The sequence below is a fragment of the Eufriesea mexicana genome, unplaced genomic scaffold (genome assembly GCF_001483705.2).
Source record: "Eufriesea mexicana isolate 0111107269 unplaced genomic scaffold, ASM148370v2 scaffold337, whole genome shotgun sequence".
NCBI classification, from domain to species: Eukaryota; Metazoa; Arthropoda; class Insecta; order Hymenoptera; family Apidae; genus Eufriesea; species Eufriesea mexicana.
In genome coordinates, this window is record NW_016908487.1 from 569,549 (window position 1) to 578,992 (window position 9,444).

Sequence of the window (9,444 nt, forward strand, 5' to 3'; positions counted from 1 at the left end):
GAATCATGTACTCAAAGCCTAAAATAGACAAGCATCTTCCAAACTTAGTTTCAAACATGATAGGAAATGTGACGATGATAAGATTCTAGGCTTTCCAGAAGAAAATGTCACTTTTGTAGCTTCAAAAATTAAAACATCTATATTTAAAAGAGTACTATAGTTTTGTTTCTTGCATTTAAAGAACAAGATACAATTGTTAAGTATTAAATTCCAATTTTTAAATTTGTGGTATTTAATTTGAAGAGGATTTGTGGCAAGAGGATATTTGAAACAAATATTCGTTTAACGCCTCCTATTAATCTTATTTATCTAAGAAATTCGAAAACTTTTAATACTTTTAGTAAAGACACACTATTTAAACGATTAAACTCTTGGACTGTGGCGTTTCTATTTTTAATTTCACATTTTTCACATACAAAGATCCATAAACATCTCCAAAGGTTCTTGTTTAAAAAGACTGTTAATAGCATAAATACTGACATTGCGTTAGATGTTGTTTATTAACAAATTTCTATATTAAGAATTAATCATGTTTTATTCTCACTTTAATAGAAAACTCAGTTAATTTAAAAATAAAATTGACTTTGTGCTATTAATAGCATAAATACTGACACAGTGTTAAATATTATTATATTAGGTGTAACCTACACATAAATAATTAATGTATAGGTTATGTTTTACTCTCACTTTAATAAAAGAACTCTGTTATATTACAAAAATGATTGATTTTTAAACTGAAGGAACTGCCATAACAACAAATTGTTTTTGAAAGTACTTTCGCTATTATATTATCTAGGAATGTAAAATATTGTTAGTACTTTTTTTTCTCTTTTCAGAAACCTTGTTAACAAGTTCCTGTTCATGTACAGACTGAAAGTAATAAAACCATTACGCGTCGAAGATCCTCTCGTAATTATAATTAAACAGTTATGCAATTAACATTTAGAATAATATGTGTATATATTTTCTAATGAAAAATTTTTCACTTTTTACGAAGTTCATAACATTTAAAAAAAAAATACGCCTTTGTATGAAATACGTTGTAGTAATATTATGTTCATTCGAATACACGTTATATATACAATATTGTAGAAAAGATACGAGTACCACATTTATGGAATTTGATACTATTCATCGATCTACTGTTTTGCATGCTATTTATTTTTTAATGTAACTCCTAACACGCAAAATTAATTTTCCTCCTTCCTTCGAATGTCAGCTGTCATTAAACGAAACAAATTTTATGAGAGAAAGAATCAATTTTTCAGGCACGAAACATTTTCCCTTTTTTTAACCTCACATTAAATTTATAATTTGTTTCGATAAATTTCTGTAATATTTTGTTTAATTAGCATATCATGATATAAAAGAAAGTGGAACAGAATAATTGAGTAATTGGTCAGCTGTTTCGCTATACTTGCCACTACTATTTTGATTATCTAAAGCATACGATGCCCATGAACTTTGCATCAAAATTGTTTGAAAATTTTTATTGCATTTTATTTTGTATCTCGTATAAAATGTATGATGTTACATTTGATACTATATCGATTTTCAAATTCCCATAGGTGATAGTGTATCTCGATAAGATGAGAAAGGTACATAATTGCATTGCTGGGAAAACTGATATTTTTAGAAAATTGACTTTATGAAATATTTCTGGATCTTGAAATTTAATATTATGTGAAACTGCGTTTTTATCTATTTTGGATCTATGATTATAATTAAAAATATATTTTTCAATTTCAAATTTTGAGGAAGGTGGTATTATATACTTGCATAAATTTGTTTAAATTTTATTTTGATTTAAAATAAATTACTTAACTATATTATATGAATAAGTTTTCTAAGCTAATTATTTTAATTTGAGATAAATGAATTATTTCTTGAAATAAATTATTTTCACAAATAAACCAAGGATGGCTAAACACAAATACAAAAAATTTCATCTCTTTAAAGAAACGTGAAAAAGAAAATATTGCTCGTATTATATCTTTCATTTCAAACCTGCGTTTCCTAAATTAAGAATCTTTGTATCTATGTAAGATATATGCACGAAATATCTCGATCCATTGTTGTGTCATCTCTATATATCTTGCTTTCTTCAAAACTACGATGCTCCGCTTTTAACTTTCCGAAACAACAGAAAACTTTTCCGAGATATGAAATCCTTCCCCTTGCCGCCCCTTAGCTTGAGATCCATTGAGAAAGGTCTAGGTCATGGACTACTGATCCCCTTCTTTATGTATTCGCGTGTACACACGTACTACATGTATTGCAAAATGCACAACACGAGGACTTTTATCGACATCGACGTCACGTTCTCATCGATAAGGGTTGAGCTTGTGCTGATTTTTCTACAAGCGTTTAAGAGGAGAATATTTCGCGATATCTCTCTCGAAATTTGATTATTCTCCATGCATTTCTATGTATTATTATTTTCCATGCATTCCAAGTATTATAATACTAAATTAGTTAAATTAAATTTTATAAAAATTCGACATTAATAATTGTGCCAATAATTATGAAAGTGATCTAATTGTAAGTCGATAATCTGAATGAAATGATTTTATCACTTACTTTGAGTTATATCAATTTATATTACAATGAAATAAAACTGTACAGTTTTGGAAAAATAGTAAGAAATTTTATAATGAATGCAGCTTTCGTAGCTTTCCGTAATTAATTATTCACATTATAATATATTTTAAGTATGAAATTTTTTATATTTCGAAATGGAATACAAGAATTTATGATCGTTTCATAATCATTGACACACAGATCGCTAATATCAGTTTATAGAAAATTTATAGAAAATTTTTGTAAAAATGACGATAAAATTTTAATTGGGATAGCAATTGATTAATAGGAGGTACAGCATATCTATACAAATTGAACTAATTTATTCTTCTACAGAATCGTCATTCTTACCTAAAATACCCAGGATTGTATCTTATATAAAAATGATGACTAAATATACTTGAGACACGATATATAATATTTAGCAAATTGGTAATACTAAACGTACGTATAATTACTGGAAATACTCATATTCTCACAATACACGTGTACTCGATACGAGATAGCTTCCTATTTACTTTATTTACTATGTCATTAGTATGAGTTTAATCGGATAATATAATGGTAAAAAAAATAATATCAAAGCAAAATTAGAATCACTAATAAAGAATACAAGTGTCTCGGGCTACGATAATTAATGTTAATAATTTTTTCGGCTTAGGAGAGCACTTATACATGTTATCAGTTTATTTAAAAGCTTATTTTTAAGAATTATTTTAATTTCGAAACATTCCGCAATCTACCTTAGATATAAAAGATATTTACTGAAGTGCTTTTAAATGTTTGTATAGGAGCTAATGTTATTTTATAAATTATTCCTTGTACATGAACAAAGAGATTTATTGTGATTGTAATAGAATGTGATTTGCAGTAGTTAAAATTTTATCTATTTTTTAATAGAAAATTTTCCATTTATGACGAACTTCAGGCACTTTTAGGAAACATATTTTATGTACATTGAAGAAAAATATTAATTAACAAGATATATCTCGAAATAATTATTAACGAATAAATATATGTACACTGCTTGCAATTCCTTTCTATTAATTTGCTAATTTGTATTTAATCAACTATGCGAATTACGATATGTATTCTGTGAATGTAAATACATCGAGTAAGATTAATTATCTATGACGAAATATTTTTAACAATTTGATATTTTCATTCATAATGAAATATCAAAGTGTAATATTATATACCTAAGAAGGTATATAGCTATACATACAAATAAGAACCTTAATCGCACAATTTCTTATCATAAAATCACTTTCTTTGATAAGAAATCCTTTTACTTATTAAAATATTTATCTCAATATTATATATATAAATTCTTATAAATATTAAGAATGTTAAATTTTCATAACACAAATAAAATTCCAAAAATATGTTATTATAACAAGTTTTACGATAGTTGTAATTGTTCTTGCTTTGTTAAACTTATTATTTTCTCGTTTATCGAAAACTCGTTTATAGGAATCGAAGATGTAACGTTTATATCGATGTTGTTAATTATATGAATGTTACTACCAAATGCTTTAAACGTTAATACGAAGTCTTTTCATTTCATTATCTTTCATATACCATTATATATAAAGTGTCCCACAAATTCCATACTTTTTATTATTTTATAAGTTGCACTTCTGAAACCGCTTTTTCCGAATTCACTCGAGTCTTTCTCAACATGCTACTAGTTCACCGAGTCACGGCTGCATATATAAAGGAGAGACCTGAGGTTACTCTGTTCAAAAGATGAACTCAATATACCTCTAATGCAACTCGGTTTTTTCATAGACTGTTATATATTATCTCAATTGCACTTGGTACTCGGATTATGCATAGCTACGGCACTGTCGAGACTAGACAAACGTGCAATGGCGGTAAAACTCGATCTAATCGAATTGAAAACTATCGACCATTCCCTTCCATGGTTTCTTCTTCGGAAAAGCTAACAGAATATGATACTGTGTAACGAATTCGTGTGACATATAGAATCTTTAATAAAAATTTAATAATATGCGCAGGAAGTACCCTCAGAGTCTTATTTTTAAATTTTGATGACCAATAATAATTATTTAGAAATATAATTAATTATAATTATGGATATTGATAAACTCGAGAAATCTTACCCAATTTTTAAGATAACAATGATCCTCCTGACGTTCTTACCTTTTATGTAATAGTTCATTTTACCCTAAAATCGTGCATTTTTAGAAAAAATTCACATTCTTCGGAAATTGAAGATGGTAGAGCAATTTCAATTATGGATTCGTATGTAGGAAAATAAACTCTATAAGAATCACCTAATGGATATTACAGATTAGCGCAAAATTTAAAATTTGTCGGACAGTGTAATATAATAATTTGTACAGTTTTCTAAAAATCATAATATGCTTCTGAAAACTATGCCCAGCTAAGGAGCTACGTACCGAATCTTAAATATTTCCAATCCAATCGAAATTTTACATGTTCATCTTAATTGGAACTGTTGAATAAGTGGTAAATACTGCATACAGATATAATTTAGAAGATACTCTGCAAATTTTAATACATCATTATTCACAAATGATAAAAAATTACCGAGTTTATTGTCAAACAAACATTATTTGACACCATTCCTATATTAGAAAATAATGGACCATTGACAACTCCATATTATTTATGAAATAAAAGCATAAGCGTATAATTAACGATTTCATTAGACGAATGGAGAAGAAGAACGTCATTAATTGTCGTTTTTACCCGAGTGTTCGTATCACGAGTTACTACAAATGTATTCTGTTTAACGATATTTAATTACACGCACTAATTCCCTTTCGACAGTGGCACATCATACGATCAAGTATGCGTGTCATTATAAAGATATCGATTTTGACATTCGTGAGAATACTTTCGTGCAAGATAAATGCAAATTTCAATTGGCTAGTGGAAACACGAGGTACACGAGGAATATGAATTGCGAAAATTGCGGTAAAAATTTGTTCTCACGATTCCATCTGAAAAGTGTTCTATTACCGCAGTCTATATACAAATGGACTCTATTCAAAATCAGTACGAAATTACTGACGATAAATCGTACATACTAAATCACTTGATACCCGGAAAGTATAAATCTTTCTTGCGTAAGAAGAGCCATTAACTCCTAGACTGGCGAAGATATGAGGTAAGTTATATTTGACGAACTCGGATTGTCATATTTTTGACAGTAAATCTCAATTTAATAATCCTAACGTGAAGTATGAATTTCATAAAGAATGTACCGACCTAGCAAATATATATGCATTAAAAGTAGAATTATCTGCTTTCTCTTTTTTCCATGTAATCTCTTAACAGTAATCTATATATGTGTAATCTAAGAGACTCAAAAAGATATATTATTCCCAATATTAATATTTCGAAGGACTATCGCGCAATAAAAAAATTGAAACATATTTCACACAAAAGAAAAGCTCTCATAAACGTCGTATACTATACTTTATATTTTGTAACTACATTATATATCAATAATTCTTTGTTTTTAACCGATTACTATGAAATTTATTATAACGCATACAGCGTTATCTGCAACATGTCTAGCAAATAAAATGAAAAAAATAATAAAATCGATTTCAAAAATGTTATAAAAATTCAGTAACCGTAAGAGAATTACATTATTATAATAGTCATGTGTTATGAGGCACTAGATATTAGTTATTAGCTATCAATCATTACTGATAACTGATGAGTTATCACAAATTGAATATTAGTTATCAGTTGTTGGTTATTACATTACATCAGTGCGACGAGCATTTTTTTATTACCATACGAAGAACCGTGATGAGTTCTCTGGGTAAGCATGTGGCGCACAAAATTTACCACCTGTGATCCATACTAGTATGGAAAGTCCAAAAGGTACTTTTGCTAAACCTATAATAAATTTCCTAACCATTCCTAAGTACTTTCAACTAAAGCACTAACACAGAAGAAAACTACCTGCCTATCTATCGCTACATTTAAATAAACGGGAAAATTGTTTATAGTGACATATAAACTCCACGATTCTCCGACATACCGTCTGGAGGCAATAAGCCTACAGTAAAGAGGACATCTCTATTAATCGTGCTCAACAGTATTCGCATTCATACTTTAATGTGATACGTACCAATTACTTGAAATTGACTGACAACGGATAATGATCATTGCATATGAAATATGAGAAATTTTCATACAATTTTCAACTTATAATAATGACTATTGTCATTATCGATATAATAACGGAGAAGTACTAAATTCTTATGTACCGACTGTGGGTACTGAAATATTCTCGCTACATAAAATTCTTTTTAACCGACGCACGGTACTGTTTTTAAAATTTAATAGGTTTTCACTTCCACTGAAACCTAAAAGAAATTTCAGTGCTTAACGCAAAATTCAAGTAAAAATAGAGTAGACGTCGTTAGTAAAGGCTCGACTGGACTGCGAGTACTGCGTAGCTCTTAGCTTGACATCGTTTGCCAAAGATGAACCTATCGAAGATTCCGGAAAGCAGTATATAAAATTTATTATAACAAATTTGGAAGTACATCTTTGACAAACGATGCCAATTACCAGGTCTCACCACGTGGAGGTGGCTACGCAATCGAGACCCATACCTAAATACCCTAGTAAAATATAGTACAAAACATGATACAAAATATAGTGGAATATATAATACAAAGTAAATCGCAAAATAAATTTTGAAAATGATTATCAAAAATGATTATGAAAAGCAATGCAGAACATAATATAAAATTTGTTACAAAATAAATCATAAAATAAACTACAATGTAAATTCCAAAGTATTGTATGCCTCACATCTGCAACAAAGGTAGAGCAATTAATAATGAGTCTGAAATAGAAGTTGGGAGGAAGAGTAGGTAGTTGCATTTGATTATTGTGATATTAAATAATAAATAATTTTTAAAAAACGCGAGAATCGAAGGAAGTACGAGGGAGTATCGGTCGGTCGCGCAATCATAGGTCAGTTATTAGTTTAATCCTATAGTTGTACATTACTCGCCCTGTACCCATTTAGCTCGTAGTAGAAGTATATATTTTAGAATTAAATAACATCTCTTATTCCTGTTTTGCGAATTAAATCGTATCCCTGCATGTAAACGGGATTAACTTTTAATTCCCAATCGCAATATATTCACATTTCAAGGGATTTCGACTAACCCTCGATTACAATGTACTCAGTATGCACAGTATGCACAGTAATACTGTACAGATGTGCAAAAATAAAAAATTTCTACAAGTTATAGCGAAAAAAAGTAGCGAGCATAGTGACAAAAATAATATTGAAAATAGTATCAAAAAGTATTTGTGTCCCTTTGCTGAAAATCCTAATTAATAATGGGGATTATGTTATTTATTATAGCTAAGGTGTTGGGGTGACACTACTTTTCAAATGACTCGATAAAAATTCATGTCAAGAAAGAAGAAGAAGAAAAAAAAGAAAAGATATGAAGGGGCGGGGGGGGGGGGAGTGTATTTTAATAAAAATATAAGTAATTTCAAAATCAAAGCAAGTTCTCTAATAATTGCAAAACATTTGAATTATTTCTTTGATTTTGGAACTTACTTCGAATGGAATGCTTTCTTGTACTTGTATTCGTTAAAAATCGCGTGAAATAAATATAACTATGAATGAAATGAGCAACTAAAATTTCTTGTTTAGAATCGAAATTAAAAATTTTGTCAACTGAGATTCTAATACGCGATGTACAAGGAAGCCCTAGCCTGATCCAACAAATATATCACAGAACATATAATGCATGAGTGCTATTGTACATTAGTACATTAGCAATCGTGGTCACTATGCTCGCTACAAATAAAATTAAATACAACCAGTCACCCGTGCCGCTTCGGACCATTCGTCCTACGACATGATGGGAACCAGAGGAATCGTAAACATGCGACTCACCGATCGTTGCCCTTCTTCTTCATAACAAAGCAGCCCTGAATTGATTGTCGCCTTTGTCCTGGCATCAGCGTCACTGTGTCCTTCCCTTGCCACATCGTCAATATAGCGATGTCCACATTGCTTATAATTCCTTCTTCTTTTCTTGGAACACTTTCACAGCACATTCACGATATCGCGAACCCGTATGAAATTGCTTCGACCCGCATCAAATAAAAAAATCGCATGTAAAATCGTTCGAACGTATACGATTTAGTAGAAGTACGGTAATAATTTAATAGTTATAAAAATATTTAATGTTCACTAACACCGATGAAATTAAAAAAATAAAACGTAAAATATTTATTCAAGTATTAAAGAAAAGATTAGAAATAAAAATAGAATGAAGTAATTAAATGAATAATTAAAAATTAAAAATGAATAAATTAAATAAATTCTTTAAAAAAATTAATACAAAAATTAATTGAATTATTAAAAGTGAAAAATAAATAAGTTAATTAAGTAAATTATTAAAGGATAGAAATAAATTAATAAATTAAATAAATAATTTAAATGAATTATTCTAAGTGAAAAATAAAGAAATAATTTAATTTTAATGATTTAAGTATCGATGCATACGTCCCGACGACCGCGAAGCAACTGACGTGTCCTGTGACATCCAAGTGCCTATATGAACAGAGGGTACCCTTGCCCGAGGTCAAACGGAAATTCCCGAGCTCAACTGATTTTTTAAGGATTGGCGAACCTTTTACAATAGTTATTACATAGCTTATTGCAAATATATGGTTCGTATAATTTGCAATGACAATATGTACAGTAATTTACATATGTACAATTATTCTTTCATACAAAAGGTCCATTTACTTCCTCGTAACAATAGGTTTTAACATATAAGTCTTTACAACAACTTTTTAAAGTTAAGAAAG